The sequence below is a fragment of the Lithobates pipiens genome, unplaced genomic scaffold, assembly GCF_037356315.1.
Source record: "Lithobates pipiens isolate NorthernLeopardFrog02 unplaced genomic scaffold, aLitPip1_a1.2 Scaffold_18, whole genome shotgun sequence".
NCBI lineage: Eukaryota > Metazoa > Chordata > Amphibia > Anura > Ranidae > Lithobates > Lithobates pipiens.
In genome coordinates, this window is record NW_027507758.1 from 123527894 (window position 1) to 123547640 (window position 19747).

The 19747-nt window shown below is 43.9% G+C and overlaps 1 long non-coding RNA gene across 1 annotated transcript in view; it reads right to left on the minus strand.

Moving 5' to 3' along the window:
* Positions 1–1359: 1359 nt before the first annotated feature.
* The window catches only part of LOC143987387 (uncharacterized), a 34490-nt gene continuing 16102 nt past the window's right edge, over positions 1360–19747 (minus strand). Inside the window, exon 3 of the long non-coding RNA XR_013276639.1 lies at positions 1360–3546. This is a non-coding gene — a long non-coding RNA (uncharacterized LOC143987387). The remainder of the gene's footprint in view (positions 3547–19747) is intronic.

Genomic DNA, 19747 nt, shown 5'->3' on the forward strand with positions numbered 1-19747 from the left:
GCATCAGAAGTTTTACATAGCATTGTGTACTTTTTTAAAGTGAAATTTCATTCATCTTTTTTCACCACAGCGGGTTGCGATGTGGTTTACTGAGTTGCAACGCACTGAAAAAAGCACTTAATTTCCTAAGTTTTTTCAACACAGCACAGTGGTACGAACTGAACTCCTGGTACTGAAGACAAATTGCCTTGTCTATGTTTTGTGAATGCAATAGGCAAAGCTACACAGTGCAGCCCAATGTATATGGTGTGGATGGGCCCTTAAAGCAAAACTTCACCTGAAAAGAGATGTTCCACTAGCCCTCCTCTTCCCCCCTTCCTCTGCCTGTATTGGAAAGTCTTTTTTTTTCTGGGAGCAGATACCTATTTCTGCCAGGTACCTGCTCCCACTTTTGCTTGGTTAGAAGAGCCAGGACAGAAGTTCAGGCCCTTCCCCACCCACAACCTCTTGGGACATGTGATGTGTCTGCAGGCTAAAGAGATAAAGGTTGACCGCATTCCAACGATGTACCAGATAAAAAAAACGAAATATTCATAATAAAAATTGCATACTTCACAACTCCAACACAGAGACAGAGGACAGTTAACACATTTCACACAAAAAAATGTACATCATTTTGTGTGAAATTTGTTAACTGTCCTCTGTCCGTGTGTTGGAGTTGGGATCCATGTAATTCTTAGGCCTTTTACTCACTGCAGATAGAAACAGCTCAGTACAGCGTTTTTGGGTTTTGTACCGATCTAAAATGCAGCCCATTGTTTACAATGTGATTGTAAACACAGGCACGTAAACGAGTGCTAGTATTTTGCACGGTACACACAAATGCACACAAATAGGTGCATATGAACATAAATAATCATGAATTTCCCCATAGGAATGTGTTGCGTACCTGCATGCGCACATATAAATACACACAAAACAGACGCCTGAAATGACATCCAAAAAAGGAGATGCTCAAACATCAGTACCGTGTGCAAGAGGCCTTATTGTGAAGATTTCAATAAACCATTTTTTATCTGGTACATTGTTGGAGTGCGGTCAACCTTTATCTCTTTAGTCTGATGCTGCCATCACAGGTCGGACTGACACCTGTTGTTATCCTGAGGAGCGGTTCATGTTTCTTTAATTTCCAGTAGACTGAGGGACCATTCACAAAGCTCAGCGCATCTCACGCATGCACAGTGGAAAGCTGGCTGTCAGCCGGCAGGGTTTCATAGTTGGCTTTGTAATGGAATATTTTATAAGCTTCTCTTTATAAGCAAATAATTCCATACGCTAATAAGCACAGTCATAGCTCTATTGTATAATGCCGGGAACGCGGTCTTGCATATCTCCAAGTAACGCAGGCAGATGCTGGCATCAGGTTGAGCTTAGCAAAATCCTTCATAGCAGGATCTGCTCTCTTTATTTATACTGTAAAACATGAAAACAAAAGGAAGGTGGTGGCTTCAGAATCAGCCAATCAGACACTTGTATTCCTTCAAAAGAACCAATCAGTCACATGTATATATTCAAATAGAATTCCAGTAGTGACATGTGCAAGCGGTCGTGTGCAGAGCCATGTGGCTAGCTTCCTGTTGAGACACAAAGGGGGTTATTTACGAAAGGCAAATCCACTTTGCACTGCAAGTGCACTTGGAAGTGCAGTCGCTCTAAATCTAAGCGGTAGATCTGAAATGAGTGGAAGCTCTACTGATTTTAACATCCAATCATGTGCAAGCTAAAATGCTGTTTTTTATTTTCCTTGCATGTCCCACTCGGATCTACAGCGACTTTACTTCCAAGTGCACTTTCAGTGCACTTTCAAGTGCACTTGCAGTGCAAAGTGGATTTCCCTTTAGTAAATAACCCCCAAAGTGTCTCACAATTTGAACACTACTTACAGTGCTCTGAACACAACTGTGTGCAAATTCCCACTGCTACAACTGACACGGGCCATACTCTAGTATGGCTCAGTGGGCCATCATTTTTGTATAGTTATGCTATTGTTCCCATGTACACAGATCTGTTTGCTAGGAGCATTAATGCAATCGCCATGAGGTGGCCAGTCTCTTGGTGAGGCATAAACGAACATCCCTGAAAGGGCGAACAGATCTGCCGTGTCTACGGGAAGGTTTACACAATCAACGGTCTTCCACCGACGTTTGTATGTGTGAATATGCTTGCATGAGCATATTGCAGCAAAACTGACACTGGGGGTCATCTGAATACATACATTAATAAAAATTTCCACAACAGTCCCTCCTCTTTGTCATATGTTCCTATGTGTCCCTCGATGAATCTTGATAATCTTCTTACACCTGGAAATAAATCAGTCCTTACAGTCCATATAAGTCCATAAAAAGGAAAACACGCCTTGATTTGTAGACTCTATTCTTCAGGAGGGATGACTTAAAGGAGGACATGAAAGCCGGGCGGTCTGGGATCCTCTGTGTCTGGTAAGTGGGTTGGGCTTCGTGACGTGTCATCTCAGCGAGGAATCAGGCAATAGTAGCACCTCATCACGGCATAAAGAAGGAATAGAAACAAAAACAACATGAGTATATATATCCCTACTTCCTTCAACCATGATCCGCTGAAAAATAAAAAAAATCCCAAAGATTCCCAGACCCTTAAAAGGATTCCAACCTAGCTATAGCTCTAGCTTTGCCTTGCAGGGGTCTAACCTTATGCATATGGGCCTGAACTTTGTCACTAGTATCACCAATCCATGTACAACAATTTTTACCTATTAATTCACAGAAACCCCCCTTGGATGCCAACAGATAATCAAGGGCCATCTTTTAATAGAAGGGTCTTTATCTGCTGTTGTTCCTGTGGGATCATCCTTGCAGCCTCAATAGTTTCATTGAACATCCCATCCACAATGGATGAGAAATTGTTCAATCGTTTCATAAGCTCAAGCCCCTATCCTGTACAAGCAGGAATTCATGCCCAGATCTGGTCAGGGTTGGTGAACAATTCCCTTCTCGCTCTTCCTGCCATTCTTAGCTTCTCTCACGCCACCACGATCGGCCACGACATAAGATGCTGGGACGAGTTTCACCAAGACGCATGAACCTCTTGCATTAGGGGGAGTTACCTTATAAGCTGTAAAGTTGAAGCACAGTTGTGGGCTACCTAATTGTCCTGATATCCAAACTGGCATGAACTAGAGCTATTGTTAAAACTGTAACAAATTTTACCCTCTAGGAATGTATCGTTAAGTTCTATTGAAAAGTGTCTGTGGAGTTTTTACTAGTTTTTCAAAATTCCTCATACCAATCTGAACATCATATATAGCATGTACCGCTGTCATCGCTTGGGTACTAAAGCTTGGTGGAGATTCAGGGTAAACCCAGCAATTGGTTCTGTTCTTCTTGGTTGAAGAATACACTTTAAACAATAAGTTGGGATGCTTTTCATCGTTATTCTTGCTAAAATACACTAAACTAAAAAATATAAATAAACAAAGATACTCCTCATTCTTTGGTGTGGTTGTGCAGCTTCTTGCAGTGCCTGGCGTGGATCCAGTTGTCTCATCCCTCAAGCTAATGACCCAGTCACCTTGGTGGAAAGAATGTAAACTTTTTATGGTACCAAAACCAGCACAAAACATAATTTCTCCCCACAAAAACTGACTACACAATCTAGACACCAAATGAACACTCAATCGTAGACATGACTAGGGTAGCCAGATAACTTACTTCCCCAACAATACATGTAAACTTTAACTGTTACCTTAAAATAAATACCCGGACACCTGTTTGGATGAAAATGGCCTCAACGGCCTTTATTTAAATAACAATAAAAAACTAAACTTTATTTTAAATATTTTAATAATACAAAACTTGTAACAACTTCCAGTTACCCAAAAGACCCTAAGTGCTTTTTGGCTGGTCCCTGACGACCCCTTATTATTTTTGAGCCTGTGATCCCCTCTTCGTCAGCATCTGTCCCCAGCCGCCAAACTTGCCTCGAGGACTCACTAACTGACCACAGACCCCCAACATATGTTAGCCATTAATCTGGACTGACACCAGCCCAAACACAATGACTCCATCTCTGGCATGGGTCCCAACCTTTTTCAAATGACCCATGCATTTCTACATATATATTTTCATATATATATATAGCAATCGCCAAGGACCCAACGCCACCGCGGAACAAGTGTGAAACCTTACACTTGTGACCGCCGCCACGCCAACAAAGCCCGGTGTACTCCATCTTCCAGCCCTAAGGCCCACAGATCAATGCCCACAGGGTTCAAATGAACCCCGTCGCCCCTCAAATACCTCCAGGTGTCCACCTCCAGCTCCCAATGACGAATGACCACCCCTCCATTCCGGGCCACAAACCTTCCCACCTCTTTGTTGACCTTAATCCTGGTTTTGTTCAGTTTTTCCCAGGATCGAGCCCCTCTCCACGACATGCGGGCCACTATATCCGACCACACCACCGTCATGTCCGGGAAAGCGGTACGGAGCCTCAAGAAATCCCACTGGATATCTTTGATCACTTGTCGCATAGGTCGGACCCCCAGATCATTGCCCCCAACATGGAGCACCAAAATATCCGGGGACCGATCCAAAGCAGCAAAACGATGTACCTCGGGGACCACTTTATGCCACATCATCCCCGGGATCCCAATCCACCTGACCGTGCCTTCCTCCCTGGCCACCCAGAGTTGTCTACCTTCAGGCCTGACATCCGCCCTCCTGGCCCCCCAAAAAACAAAAGAATGTCCCATTATCCAAACGAAACATCTTGGGGGATCTGAAAAGAAAGGAAAACATTCAAACCCATCAACAACAGTAATATACAAATTAAACAAAAAACAAATCAGCACAACAGTTGCGGCCTAACATATAACCGGTACCTATCCGATTCCCATCGACCAATCCTCTTAATGACTTCCGACGGAAGTCTCCATCTAGCTGCTTCAGTAGCCGCCCCTATCCTAAACGAGTGGGAAGCATACTCACCCGAAGGAAGACCTGCCGCCTCCAGACACTTCCGAAAAACCGCAGAAAATTGGAACCTGGACAGGCAGGATCCATCCTGATGTACCAGCAATGCTCCCTCCCCCGGCGGGCGGAGTGCCAAAAACCGCTGCAGAGCCATAACTGGACAAAGCTGTTCCTCCACCCCTGGAAACAACTCCACCCAGGCCCCCCTGCCTTCCTGATCCATCTTCGACTTCCTAATCCAGATCCTCACCTTGCCTCCCGAGCATTGGACATCACTCCACCGCAGTCCACCGGCCACCCTCCTGGACGGCGAGACTAGCTCCCCAATCCGAAAAGCCCCAAAGAACGCCAGCACAAACGCCGCCCCAAACAGCACTACCTCGTAACCCGTGGAACATACCTCCCCCAACACTGACAGAACTGACCCCAGCACCGCAAAAGAAACAGGGCGCCTGGAGTCGCGTTTGTGGGAACCCCTTCTGTAACCCCGCAGAGCCCTGCGGACTAAAAATGTCTTTGTGACATCTACCCTACCTTCCATCTGAAACCAGAAGGCCAACGCAGCCATCTTCCGTTCGATGGCTGCCCCGGACACCCCCCTGGCGTGATTAGCACATACAAAGATCAACACCAGCATCTCCATCCCTTCCGGGTCCCCCATACCTCCTACCTCATTCACCAGGACCAACCATTCCTGCCAAACTGTATGATAAGCCTTCCACGTTCCCGCGCTGAGAGACTGTCTGATCAATCCTGCGGCGACTCCAATGCAACCGTCCACAGCTCCTGCGGGCACAGTTCCCCTTCCTGATGTGCCTCCGGTGCCAGTTTGCGAAACGTGTCCCACTGGAAACGAGACAAAGCATCCGCTAAACCATTGTCGACCCCAGGGATATGCACAGCATATATAAACGCATTTATGCGCAAACAGCAAAGCACCAAGCGTCGCAACAACCTTATCACCGGGGGAGAAGAGGCCGAGATGTTATTAATGGCCATCACCACCCCCATGTTGTCGCAATTGAATCGCACCTTCCTGTTCTCAAAGACCTCCCCCCACAACTCCACAGCTAACATGATGGGGAACAACTCCAGCAAGACTAAGTTTTTGAGAAAACCCGCTTCCCTCCAACTCTCCGGCCACGGGCCCGCACTCCATCTACCTTGACAGTAAGCGCCATAGCCCCCCGAACCGGCCGCATCCGTGAACAGGACCAGATCAGCATTGCCGACCGGTCCAACCTGCCAAATGGCCCGCCCATTGAATTCTGCCAGAAAGGAATCCCAAATCTTCAAGTCCTCCTGTAACTCCCTCGTCAACCGCACAAAATGATTCGGCATGCGCACCCCCGCAGTAGCAGCTGCCAATCGTCTACAGAAAATACGCCCCATAGGGATAATCCTGCAAGCAAAGTTCAATTTGCCTAGCAAGGACTGCACTTCCTTCAAGCGAAGCTTACGCTTGCCGCTGGCCCCACACACCTCCTGCTGCAACGCCACCAATTTGTCCTCTGGCAATCTACACTCCATGGCCATCGAATCAATCGTGATGCCCAGGAAAACCAAGTCCGATTTTGGGCCCTCGGTCTTATCCGCCGCCAGGGGTATCCCAAATCTGTTCGCTAAATGTTGAACCGTCCCGAGTAAAATGCCGCAACAACGAGAATCCGGGGGGCCTATGCATAAAAAATCATCCAAATAGTGGATAATCGAACTCACCCCCGCAACCTCCCTAACTGCCCATTCAAAAAATGAGCTGAACTGTTCAAAATATGCGCAAGATATGGAACACCCCATCGGGAGACACCAGTCCACGAAGTACTCCCCCTGCCAGCAACAACCCAACAAACCCATGCTCTCGGGGTGTACCGGCAACAACCGAAAAGCCGATTCCACATCGGTTTTCACCATAAGAGATCCCTTACCATATCTTCTAACCCACGCTACTGCCGCATCAAATGATGTATAGGTAACCGCACATGCCTGCGGGTCAATACCATCATTAACCGAGCCGCCCTTAGGGTAGGACAGATGATGAATCATCCTGTACTGACCCGATTCCTTTTTTGGAACAACACCCAATGGGGAAACAACTAAACCAGGCAGCGGAGGATCCACGAACGGGCCCGCCATCCTCCCCAACGCCACCTCCTTGGCCAATTTGGCCGACACCACCTCCTGATGGAGACGGGCCGACCTCAAGTTATCCGAGATCGGTGGCACTTCCCGAACCCTACTCGGAATCCTAAACCCCTCCCTAAAGCCAACCTCCAAAAACTGCGCCGCCGCCCTGTCCGGATACCTACTTAGAAAAGGAAGCATCCTTAACAGACTCACCGGCGTCATCCCTTTTTTCAGCGTTGTCCCCTGGCCGACCCTTGCCCTGCTTAAAGCAACGCAGGAAGGGGTGGCTCCCGCTGCAGCCTGAGCACTCGTGCTTGTATCTGCACGCTGAGCCGAAACGGCAAGTTCCTTCATTGAACTGCCAGCAGACCCCTTTCTTTTTAGGGGCCGGCGATCCCGCAGAGGAAGCGCCGCCGGCCCCCCCTGGAAAAAACTGCCCCGACCCCCTCGAAGATGTCATCAGCTTCATCCAAAGACTAATGTCTTTGTGATCCCATCTGATGGAGGGGCGAACAGCCTTCCGCTGACGAAACTGTTCGTCATACCGAAGCCATGCCAAACCCCCATAAACCCTATGAGCCTCACTGATCGCCTCCAGATAGCAAAACAGTGCGGAGCAATGTTCCGGGGCCTTTTCCCCGATCACACTTGCAAAAATCGTAAACGCCTGCAACCAGTTTGCAAATGTGCGCGGAATTAACCTATACCTCCTCTTCTCCTCTTCATCCTTTTTACTCTCATCCGGCTTCACCCGATCTAAATTAAATTTTTCCAAGGGGAGCAGGGAAAAAATCTCCACAAACTCGTCCTTCCAAATCTTTTCCCGCACCTCCTTCTTCAAGTGGGCCCCTAACGGGCCCTCAAAACACACGTATACCTCACAGCGCGATGCATCCGCTAAACGCACCTTGTCCAAATCCTTGTCCCCCGCCTCAGATCCAGGCTTAGTACCCCCGGCGTCCTTGTCCGTCTGCGTCTCCATCGTCACCGACACCTTCTGCGCTGTCCCCCCCCACCAGACGGCCCCCCCACCACCGCAGGCGGAATAACCCACGGCGTCACCGGAGTCGGGGGCCTCACCTCCCCCCCGTCCAATCGCCGTAGCAGCTCCCTGAGGGACTCCCACAACCCCTGCGACCCCTCCCCCACCCCCTGCCCGGCCTGAGCACTGCCCTCCCCCACCCCCCTCCCCCCCACAACTGCCACGCTCCCCCCCCCTGAGGCCCCCCAACCCGCCCCCACTCCCCCCCCGACAACCCTCCCCCACCCAACAAGACAATGCAGAATGTGAGCACTCACCAGGCTGTCCCAGGCGATTAGAACCTCCAGCCGCCCCACCGGATACTCCTGCAGCCTCCTGGGGATCTTCAGACAGCTCTCCCTCCTCACTGCTGCTGCCAGCCCGGTCCACCGATGGCTGATACTGCTGATGTCCTTCAGGTCCTCCTCCTCCCCTGGGCACTGCAGCGCTGGGCAGAGGAGAAAAGCTGGAATTCCTCAGAGTGCTCTGTTCAGGATTTAAATTTGGCGCCGAACCGGTGACGTCATCAAGCCGCGCCGCACTCCCGTCCACCGCACAGGCATTCCCCTGGCCAGCCCTCCCAGGACCCACACTGAGCCTGGAGGCGGGGCCTCCCGACCGACGTGATGCACTGCCAGCAGCCAAGATGGCGACTCCACGAGGTAAGCCCCCAGCTGCCTCAACTCCCGCACTGGTGCCCGCTCGTCTGTGTCTCCCACGGCGGACTGCCCCCCCGACCGGAACATCGCCGGCGGCAGCAGCCGAACGAATCCGAGCCACGGAGGTGGCAGGAGGGGGTGGGGGCCCGCCGGCCCCCCGAACTACCCCCCCCCTGGGACTTTGCCGTAGACGGGGATTCCTTCCAGGCCCCCCGCTGGCTGGCCGGAGTGTCCGCTCGGCGGGGGGGCCTGAAGGGTCCCAGCTGGGGCTCCCATAACGGCGTCGAGTCCTGGGGGTATTGTCTGGGCTCAGGCGCTCCAGGGGTCTAGACCTCCGAGCACGCAGCTGGACAGGCCCGGCTGTGGAAGGACCCTGTCCTACCCCCTGCAGCGTGACAGCAATCTGGCCCTGAAGCCACTCCGTGCCATGCACCACTGCTGCTTCCCTAAGCTGCGCCCAAAGCTCTTGCAACCCACTCATCCTAACTAACCTCTCTCTATCTGCTTGCAGGACACAACGTCTCTCCTCGCTTGCTGACCCCCAACTGCTGACTTGCTCCACCCTGGCACATGGACGAGGGACCCACACTCCTCCCCCCCTTGTGACCATCCACCAATGGGGTAAGTACGCCTGCATCCTAAACCACCCCCACGCTGCTCTTTCTTTAGCCCAGTAATTCCCTTGCACCCTGTCATGTATGTCCTGCGCTTCCTTTTTAATACAGCTCCGTACATGTCTAACACTTTAGGCTACATCATCTAGGGCCCATATGAGGACTAAAACATAGATGAATAAATAAATAAAGTCGCGCTATGGAAAAAAACAAATCTCCTAAGTGATAGAAATATGTGAAATAAATTGAAAATAAAAATATACTGGGTTAGAGCTGCCTTTGCCTGAAGCCCTCACTTCCTTATTGGGGAGGAGAGGGAAATGAAAATGTGAAATAAAAAGGTTATGGCGCTAAACCCTATTAGTGATGAGGTGAGTTGACTTATCAAATCCTAGTGTTTGATTTTTTATATAAAAAGAGAAAGAAAAAGAAAAGAGCTGTTGGTGATACCGTGAAAGAAATATATATATCCTAAAGCAATTTCATCCAAAACAAATTGTGTGTGATTAATGTGGAGTCAGCATTCATGTTCCATTATAAAAAAACAGAAAATGAGTATTAAATTATCATATACGTATCAGCCTGCTAAAAACATGTAAACCTTCATTAAATGTGCAAATTAGTGGAAATAATGTTAATATTCAACAGTATGTTAGTGTAAAACAGATTGTGCAAACATGTGCAAAAAAATGTAAAAAAAGCAACTAAAGGTCAGAACAACCAAGGATCAGAAATAATTTAACCATAAAATCGCATGAAGTCGCTAAATGTGCGAATAGACAATATTTTCAACCAATAATCGCATGAAGACGCATCTGTGTCCAATATAAGTCCAAAATTAATATTTGGCTTGGTAGTGCTGCCTCTTCAGACTATTTTTGTAATTGTTACAAAAAGTCAATGGGGGGTATTTGATTTATTCGTGCAAATAGTGCGGGCTTTCAATTAGAGAACTTCATCCCCGGTGCGCCACTCTGTGCTATAGTATGTGAATGCTCTCACCAGAGTTAATGCCCCTGTGGGGCTGGATGGACCTTCACAATGTAAGCCACTGTGTCGCTCTCTGGCTGCTGCTGGTGCACTGGGTGAAGCTTCGTTGTTCCGTCCGTATGGTATCCAACGTTAATTATATAAGGGAAGACATATCCATAGTGTAATACGTTCTTAACCAAATCGTTCGTTTATTAATATTAAAATCTACTCACATTTTACATTAAAAGCATGTGCATATAGGAAAAACTCCGCCGTTCGTCTCAAACGAGTGCACACAACGTGGCCACGCCCTACGCGTTTCGTCACTACGACGTCCTCTGGAGCGGCCATATTGGTGCACCTTATTGCTTAAATAGGGTGCAGTGCTCCACTACGCCTGCGCTAAAATAACAGCGCCATTTTGGGTGTGGGATGCCCTTACTCTACTGGGGATGAATGCCATTACTCCCCCTAGTGTCCTTAGGGAAGACTGATATACTTAGCCTTGGAGCACTGCAGCCTACCCATAAACCATACTCAGTTTAGATGACATTCTTTAGTATTTCCCATTTAACCGGACGTTTATAATTAAGAGAATAAAAATAAAAATAAAATTAAATGATACTAAAAATACATTGAATAAATGTATGTATAGGAATACATACATAAAATTCACGTATATAAAATTCATACATATAAAAAATTCTTACATAAAAATTCATGCATAAGAAGGGGGGTATACATTAATACTGAAAAAACGCATAAAAGTTGTAAAGATTATAAAAATTATAAAAATTATTTAAGAGGTTTTTTAATATTATTTGATTATTTAAGGGGTTTTTTATGTTTAAAAAAGTTTTTTATGCATACTAATATGTGAATGTAAATGGAGAAATTATTCCAAAGGAAAGTTTTCCAAGACGAAAGTTTTTTTGGGAAGGAATTAAATAAAATGAAATTCTTAGGAAATAGATATATATGAAGGTGCTAAGAAGGTCTGTTTAACATCGTCCTATAGGTGATTGTAGTGTTTGTGACTGTATGTTTGATTCCTACAGGGGAACTTTTAGATAATTTTGATCAGTCTTGTTGTAATTCCGACACGTCCAATGTATTTTGAATGAATAACATTCGACCTGAACCCGAAGGTGTGGGCCATGTGATGTTAATATTGGGGTAGATAGGTTACTTATATATGTGGTTAGATCTTATCGGGATCCTGTAGTGTTATGTATGTGTATGGGTAACATTCGACTACGGAATGTTCGTCCAGCATTATCTAATGCTGAGGCAAACAGTTGACTGTTAAAAGTTAGTTAAGAAGCAATTGACTATTAAAAGTTAGTTAAGAAGCAATTGAGGTCTAATTCTATGTTCATTCCCCTTGGCTGGAGGGTGTCTAAATTAAAAATCCATTTCGTTTCGTTCCTGGATATTTTGATCGTTTTGTCTTCCCCTCTCCAGTGGCCTCTTATTTTGTCTATTCCGTAGAAAATCATTTGTCCAGGGTCCCGATTGTGGAAATCCCTAAAGTGTTTGGAGACACTGTGTTTCTGGAAGCCTTTTTTGATATTTGCAATATGTTCCCTTATCCTGACTTTTAACTCCCTGGTGGTCCTTCCCACATATTGCTTATGGCAAGGACATTCAATGACGTAAGTAACGTGGGAGCTGTTACAAGTAATCAATTCTTTGATTTTATATTCTTTCCCATTAGAGGTGGAATTAAAAGTAGTTTTCTTCTTTTCTGTCTTTTTACTATTTCTGCATGGGAGGCAATTTCCGCACTTGTAGAATCCTTTTAGGGTTTCGGAAATTTTTATTTGTTTTGGTGGGTCCACCACATTTTTTACTAGTTTGTTTCGGAGTGTTGGAGCCCTCCTGTAGATGAACCGTGGTTTGTTCGGCAACATGGCCTGGAGTGAGCTGTCTGCTTGTAAAATCGGCCAGTGTTTTTTGATGATACGCTCTACATCTTTATGTTGTCTGTTATACCCTGTAAGGAACGCGATGTCATGGAGGTTTTGTTTTGGTTTTACTTTCTTGCCTTCAATTAGTTTTTTCCTATCCATATGTTTTACTTCATTTTTTAATTTACGGAGATTTTCTTCTTTATATCCTTTCTTCCTAAACCTTTCGATGACTATATCCGCCTGCTTATCAAAGTCGTCAATTTTGCTACAGTTCCTGTATAGCCGTAGAAGCTGGCCTTTGGGTATGTTCCCTAGCCACCTAGAATGGTGGCAGCTGTTTGTGGGGATGTACCCATTGCGATCCGTGGTCTTGAAGAAGGTGCGGGTGCCAAGATTTCCTTCATGTTTGTAAATTTGGAGGTCCAGATAATCTACAGTCTGGGTGTTAAACTTTCCTGTGAATTTGATGTGATATATATTGTCATTGATTTCTCCAAAAAAGTCTTGCAGTTGTTCTACCGTGCCTCCCCATACCAATATAATATCGTCTATATATCGACGGTAAAATTTCAAATTTTGCCTATGCACTCCATAGATTTGTTCTTCCTCCCATCGGTTCAAAAACAAGTTCGCCACACTTGGAGCGTACTTTGCCCCCATTGCCACGCCTTTCGTCTGTGTATAGAAAGTTCCATTGTACCAGAAATAGTTCGAAGTCATTGCCATCCTTAGGCCTTCAATGATGTATCTTATTTGTTCCTGTTTTAAATCCGATAGTCGTTGTAATGCCCACTCGACACTACTGATGCCATCCTCTTGTTTTATATTTGTATATAGCGATTCTACGTCTATTGTCACCAATATGTCACTTTCACTAATGGGGATTCCATTCAAGTCCTCTAGTAATTGCTTACTGTCCCTTAAGTATGACCTTCCTTTTGTCACCAGGGGCTGTAGGAAACCATCCACATATGCCCCCAACCTGGAAAACAAAGAATCGATTCCACTTATTATGGGTCTCCCAGGTGGGTGAGTTTGATTTTTGTGGATCTTAGGGACGTGATAAATAACTGGGGTCTTTGCCGCCTTTGGAAATAGGTATTTCACCTCTTTTTTATTCAAAATTCCTTGGTCTTTGCCTTTTTTGATGTATTTCTTAAGTTTAGTTTCATATTCTGATTTCGGGTTTTTCTTCAGCTTTTTATATGTGTCAGGTATATTTAACAAGTTCTCCATTTCTTTCTCATAGTCTTGTTTATCCAAAATGACAAGGCCGCCTCCCTTGTCTGCGGGTCTGATGATAATCCCCTTTCTCTTTTCAATTGATTTAATGGTGTCCCATATTCCTTTTCCTTTGGTTTTTCTCACCTCTATATTCCTTAGGTCATGTTCGACCATCTTTTTGAAGACCTTAATGTTTTCATCCTGCTGGACTTTGGGATTGAAGGTTGAATTGTTTCTTAATTGCGAGTGCTGGTAAAATGTGTTAGTGTCTTCCTTCATATGTGGATTCTTGGTTGCAAAGAATTTTTTGATGTTAAGTTTTCTCACAAATCTTTGGAGGTCTATATATGTTTCAAATTTATCTAGTCCCTTATCTGGGGCAAACTTTAAGCCCATGTCCAGCACCCTGAGTTCTTCCTCCGTAAAAACCGCCTTACTTAAATTATAAATGCCCTCCCCTATTGTTCCCTTCTTCTTTTTCTGGAGGCCTCCTCTCTTTCCTCGTATGCGTTTTCTGCTCTTCTGTCTTGTATCCAGTGTGTTTCTTCCCCTCTTTGATTCCGATGATGGCCGTTTCCCCCGTAGTTCCTCCTCGTATTGTCTTCTCTGGTCCATCTCGGGTTCCATCCACCATCAAAATTATCTAAAAGTTCCCCTGTAGGAATCAAACATACAGTCACAAACACTACAATCACCTATAGGACGATGTTAAACAGACCTTCTTAGCACCTTCATATATATCTATTTCCTAAGAATTTCATTTTATTTAATTCCTTCCCAAAAAAACTTTCGTCTTGGAAAACTTTCCTTTGGAATAATTTCTCCATTTACATTCACATATTAGTATGCATAAAAAACTTTTTTAAACATAAAAAACCCCTTAAATAATCAAATAATATTAAAAAACCTCTTAAATAATTTTTATAATTTTTATAATCTTTACAACTTTTATGCGTTTTTTCAGTATTAATGTATACCCCCCTTCTTATGCATGAATTTTTATGTAAGAATTTTTTATATGTATGAATTTTATATACGTGAATTTTATGTATGTATTCCTATACATACATTTATTCAATGTATTTTTAGTATCATTTAATTTTATTTTTATTTTTATTCTCTTAATTATAAACGTCCGGTTAAATGGGAAATACTAAAGAATGTCATCTAAACTGAGTATGGTTTATGGGTAGGCTGCAGTGCTCCAAGGCTAAGTATATCAGTCTTCCCTAAGGACACTAGGGGGAGTAATGGCATTCATCCCCAGTAGAGTAAGGGCATCCCACACCCAAAATGGCGCTGTTATTTTAGCGCAGGCGTAGTGGAGCACTGCACCCTATTTAAGCAATAAGGTGCACCAATATGGCCGCTCCAGAGGACGTCGTAGTGACGAAACGCGTAGGGCGTGGCCACGTTGTGTGCACTCGTTTGAGACGAACGGCGGAGTTTTTCCTATATGCACATGCTTTTAATGTAAAATGTGAGTAGATTTTAATATTAATAAACGAACGATTTGGTTAAGAACGTATTACACTATGGATATGTCTTCCCTTATATAATTAACGTTGGATACCATACGGACGGAACAACGAAGCTTCACCCAGTGCACCAGCAGCAGCCAGAGAGCGACACAGTGGCTTACATTGTGAAGGTCCATCCAGCCCCACAGGGGCATTAACTCTGGTGAGAGCATTCACATACTATAGCACAGAGTGGCGCACCGGGGATGAAGTTCTCTAATTGAAAGCCCGCACTATTTGCACGAATAAATCAAATACCCCCCATTGACTTTTTGTAACAATTACAAAAATAGTCTGAAGAGGCAGCACTACCAAGCCAAATATTAATTTTGGACTTATATTGGACACAGATGCGTCTTCATGCGATTATTGGTTGAAAATATTGTCTATTCGCACATTTAGCGACTTCATGCGATTTTATGGTTAAATTATTTCTGATCCTTGGTTGTTCTGACCTTTAGTTGCTTTTTTTACATTTTTTTGCACATGTTTGCACAATCTGTTTTACACTAACATACTGTTGAATATTAACATTATTTCCACTAATTTGCACATTTAATGAAGGTTTACATGTTTTTAGCAGGCTGATACGTATATGATAATTTAATACTCATTTTCTGTTTTTTTATAATGGAACATGAATGCTGACTCCACATTAATCACACACAATTTGTTTTGGATGAAATTGCTTTAGGATATATATATTTCTTTCACGGTATCACCAACAGCTCTTTTCTTTTTCTTTCTCTTTTTATATAAAAAATCAAACACTAGGATTTGATAAGTCAACTCACCTCATCACTAATAGGGTTTAGCGCCATAACCTTTTTATTTCACATTTTCATTTCCCTCTCCTCCCCAATAAGGAAGTGAGGGCTTCAGGCAAAGGCAGCTCTAACCCAGTATATTTTTATTTTCAATTTATTTCACATATTTCTATCACTTAGGAGATTTGTTTTTTTCCATAGCGCGACTTTATTTATTTATTCATCTATATATAAGGGACCTATCGGACCCTAATTCAAAGTTGCAGCAATGGATATTTTTAAATATGTTAATAGCAGAATGGTAAACCTTGTGGAGGTATTTAATCAAGAACATGTGGTCATTAAGCAGGACTTGGATAGTTTATTCAAACACCTGAAACATAGCCTTGAGAAGCAATTGAGGGTATGGTGGGATGTGGCCATTCTTGAAAAGTATATAGCGGAACAAATTACACCCAGGAGATTAAGATGGGATGTCTCCCCAAATGATGCAATAAGCGATAGGCACCTTATGGAAGAGTGGTATCAGTTTTTCAATCAGAGTGAAAGAGCACTTCTACAAAAAATAGTGATCAGACGCCAACATAAATTGAAAAACATAGAAACAGAGATATCACAACTCAGGGATCAACTCATACCATTTAAAGAAACAGCAGAATATATAGATAGGGAAAAGATTTTACAAGAACACATAAAAAAGTATGATAAGGAAATACAACAAAAGAAGCAAAAGAAATTCAAGAGGGATGTGCTGGATTACAAAAACCAGCAGGTTTACAAATGGCAAATAGAGGGTAACTATAACGAGGAAGACAATGAACTATCCATAATGGAAGAATCCAGGGAAAACCCAACCCAAAACACAGAACAGGAGTGGAACCAACCCACACACACACAAGATGGAACAGTAAGAAATGACATTCCACACACACCAGGGTATAGGAGACCCGAAGGGAGGACAGTAGGGGAATATGAGCAAGACGGATATAGGGGGAATCATACTCCCTATACACCAAATATTCCGAGACATCACAACAGATACTCTCCTCTAAGGGAATACCCCCAATACACCCCATTTAGAAACCGGAGGTTTGAAAGAGATTTTTTTCCCAGGGGACAGGAACACAGACCACCAGGCCCGAGAGATATGAGACATGGTCCCCAGAGAGATTGGAGACCATTTCGATATCCAATAAGGAATCAACAGTACGGGCCCCCCAGAAGAAATGGTGGATGGAACCCGAGATGGACCAGAGAAGACAATACGAGGAGGAACTACGGGGGAAACGGCCATCATCGGAATCAAAGAGGGGAAGAAACACACTGGATACAAGACAGAAGAGCAGAAAACGCATACGAGGAAAGAGAGGAGGCCTCCAGAAAAAGAAGAAGGGAACAATAGGGGAGGGCATTTATAATTTAAGTAAGGCGGTTTTTACGGAGGAAGAACTCAGGGTGCTGGACATGGGCTTAAAGTTTGCCCCAGATAAGGGACTAGATAAATTTGAAACATATATAGACCTCCAAAGATTTGTGAGAAAACTTAACATCAAAAAATTCTTTGCAACCAAGAATCCACATATGAAGGAAGACACTAACACATTTTACCAGCACTCGCAATTAAGAAACAATTCAACCTTCAATCCCAAAGTCCAGCAGGATGAAAACATTAAGGTCTTCAAAAAGATGGTCGAACATGACCTAAGGAATATAGAGGTGAGAAAAACCAAAGGAAAAGGAATATGGGACACCATTAAATCAATTGAAAAGAGAAAGGGGATTATCATCAGACCCGCAGACAAGGGAGGCGGCCTTGTCATTTTGGATAAACAAGACTATGAGAAAGAAATGGAGAACTTGTTAAATATACCTGACACATATAAAAAGCTGAAGAAAAACCCGAAATCAGAATATGAAACTAAACTTAAGAAATACATCAAAAAAGGCAAAGACCAAGGAATTTTGAATAAAAAAGAGGTGAAATACCTATTTCCAAAGGCGGCAAAGACCCCAGTTATTTATCACGTCCCTAAGATCCACAAAAATCAAACTCACCCACCTGGGAGACCCATAATAAGTGGAATCGATTCTTTGTTTTCCAGGTTGGGGGCATATGTGGATGGTTTCCTACAGCCCCTGGTGACAAAAGGAAGGTCATACTTAAGGGACAGTAAGCAATTACTAGAGGACTTGAATGGAATCCCCATTAGTGAAAGTGACATATTGGTGACAATAGACGTAGAATCGCTATATACAAATATAAAACAAGAGGATGGCATCAGTAGTGTCGAGTGGGCATTACAACGACTATCGGATTTAAAACAGGAACAAATAAGATACATCATTGAAGGCCTAAGGATGGCAATGACTTCGAACTATTTCTGGTACAATGGAACTTTCTATACACAGACGAAAGGCGTGGCAATGGGGGCAAAGTACGCTCCAAGTGTGGCGAACTTGTTTTTGAACCGATGGGAGGAAGAACAAATCTATGGAGTGCATAGGCAAAATTTGAAATTTTACCGTCGATATATAGACGATATTATATTGGTATGGGGAGGCACGGTAGAACAACTGCAAGACTTTTTTGGAGAAATCAATGACAATATATATCACATCAAATTCACAGGAAAGTTTAACACCCAGACTGTAGATTATCTGGACCTCCAAATTTACAAACATGAAGGAAATCTTGGCACCCGCACCTTCTTCAAGACCACGGATCGCAATGGGTACATCCCCACAAACAGCTGCCACCATTCTAGGTGGCTAGGGAACATACCCAAAGGCCAGCTTCTACGGCTATACAGGAACTGTAGCAAAATTGACGACTTTGATAAGCAGGCGGATATAGTCATCGAAAGGTTTAGGAAGAAAGGATATAAAGAAGAAAATCTCCGTAAATTAAAAAATGAAGTAAAACATATGGATAGGAAAAAACTAATTGAAGGCAAGAAAGTAAAACCAAAACAAAACCTCCATGACATCGCGTTCCTTACAGGGTATAACAGACAACATAAAGATGTAGAGCGTATCATCAAAAAACACTGGCCGATTTTACAAGCAGACAGCTCACTCCAGGCCATGTTGCCGAACAAACCACGGTTCATCTACAGGAGGGCTCCAACACTCCGAAACAAACTAGTAAAAAATGTGGTGGACCCACCAAAACAAATAAAAATTTCCGAAACCCTAAAAGGATTCTACAAGTGCGGAAATTGCCTCCCATGCAGAAATAGTAAAAAGACAGAAAAGAAGAAAATTACTTTTAATTCCACCTCTAATGGGAAAGAATATAAAATCAAAGAATTGATTACTTGTAACAGCTCCCACGTTACTTACGTCATTGAATGTCCTTGCCATAAGCAATATGTGGGAAGGACCACCAGGGAGTTAAAAGTCAGGATAAGGGAACATATTGCAAATATCAAAAAAGGCTTCCAGAAACACAGTGTCTCCAAACACTTTAGGGATTTCCACAATCGGGACCCTGGACAAATGATTTTCTACGGAATAGACAAAATAAGAGGCCACTGGAGAGGGGAAGACAAAACGATCAAAATATCCAGGAACGAAACGAAATGGATTTTTAATTTAGACACCCTCCAGCCAAGGGGAATGAACATAGAATTAGACCTCAATTGCTTCTTAACTAACTTTTAATAGTCAATTGCTTCTTAACTAACTTTTAACAGTCAACTGTTTGCCTCAGCATTAGATAATGCTGGACGAACATTCCGTAGTCGAATGTTACCCATACACATACATAACACTACAGGATCCCGATAAGATCTAACCACATATATAAGTAACCTATCTACCCCAATATTAACATCACATGGCCCACACCTTCGGGTTCAGGTCGAATGTTATTCATTCAAAATACATTGGACGTGTCGGAATTACAACAAGACTGATCAAAATTATCTAAAAGTTCCCCTGTAGGAATCAAACATACAGTCACAAACACTACAATCACCTATA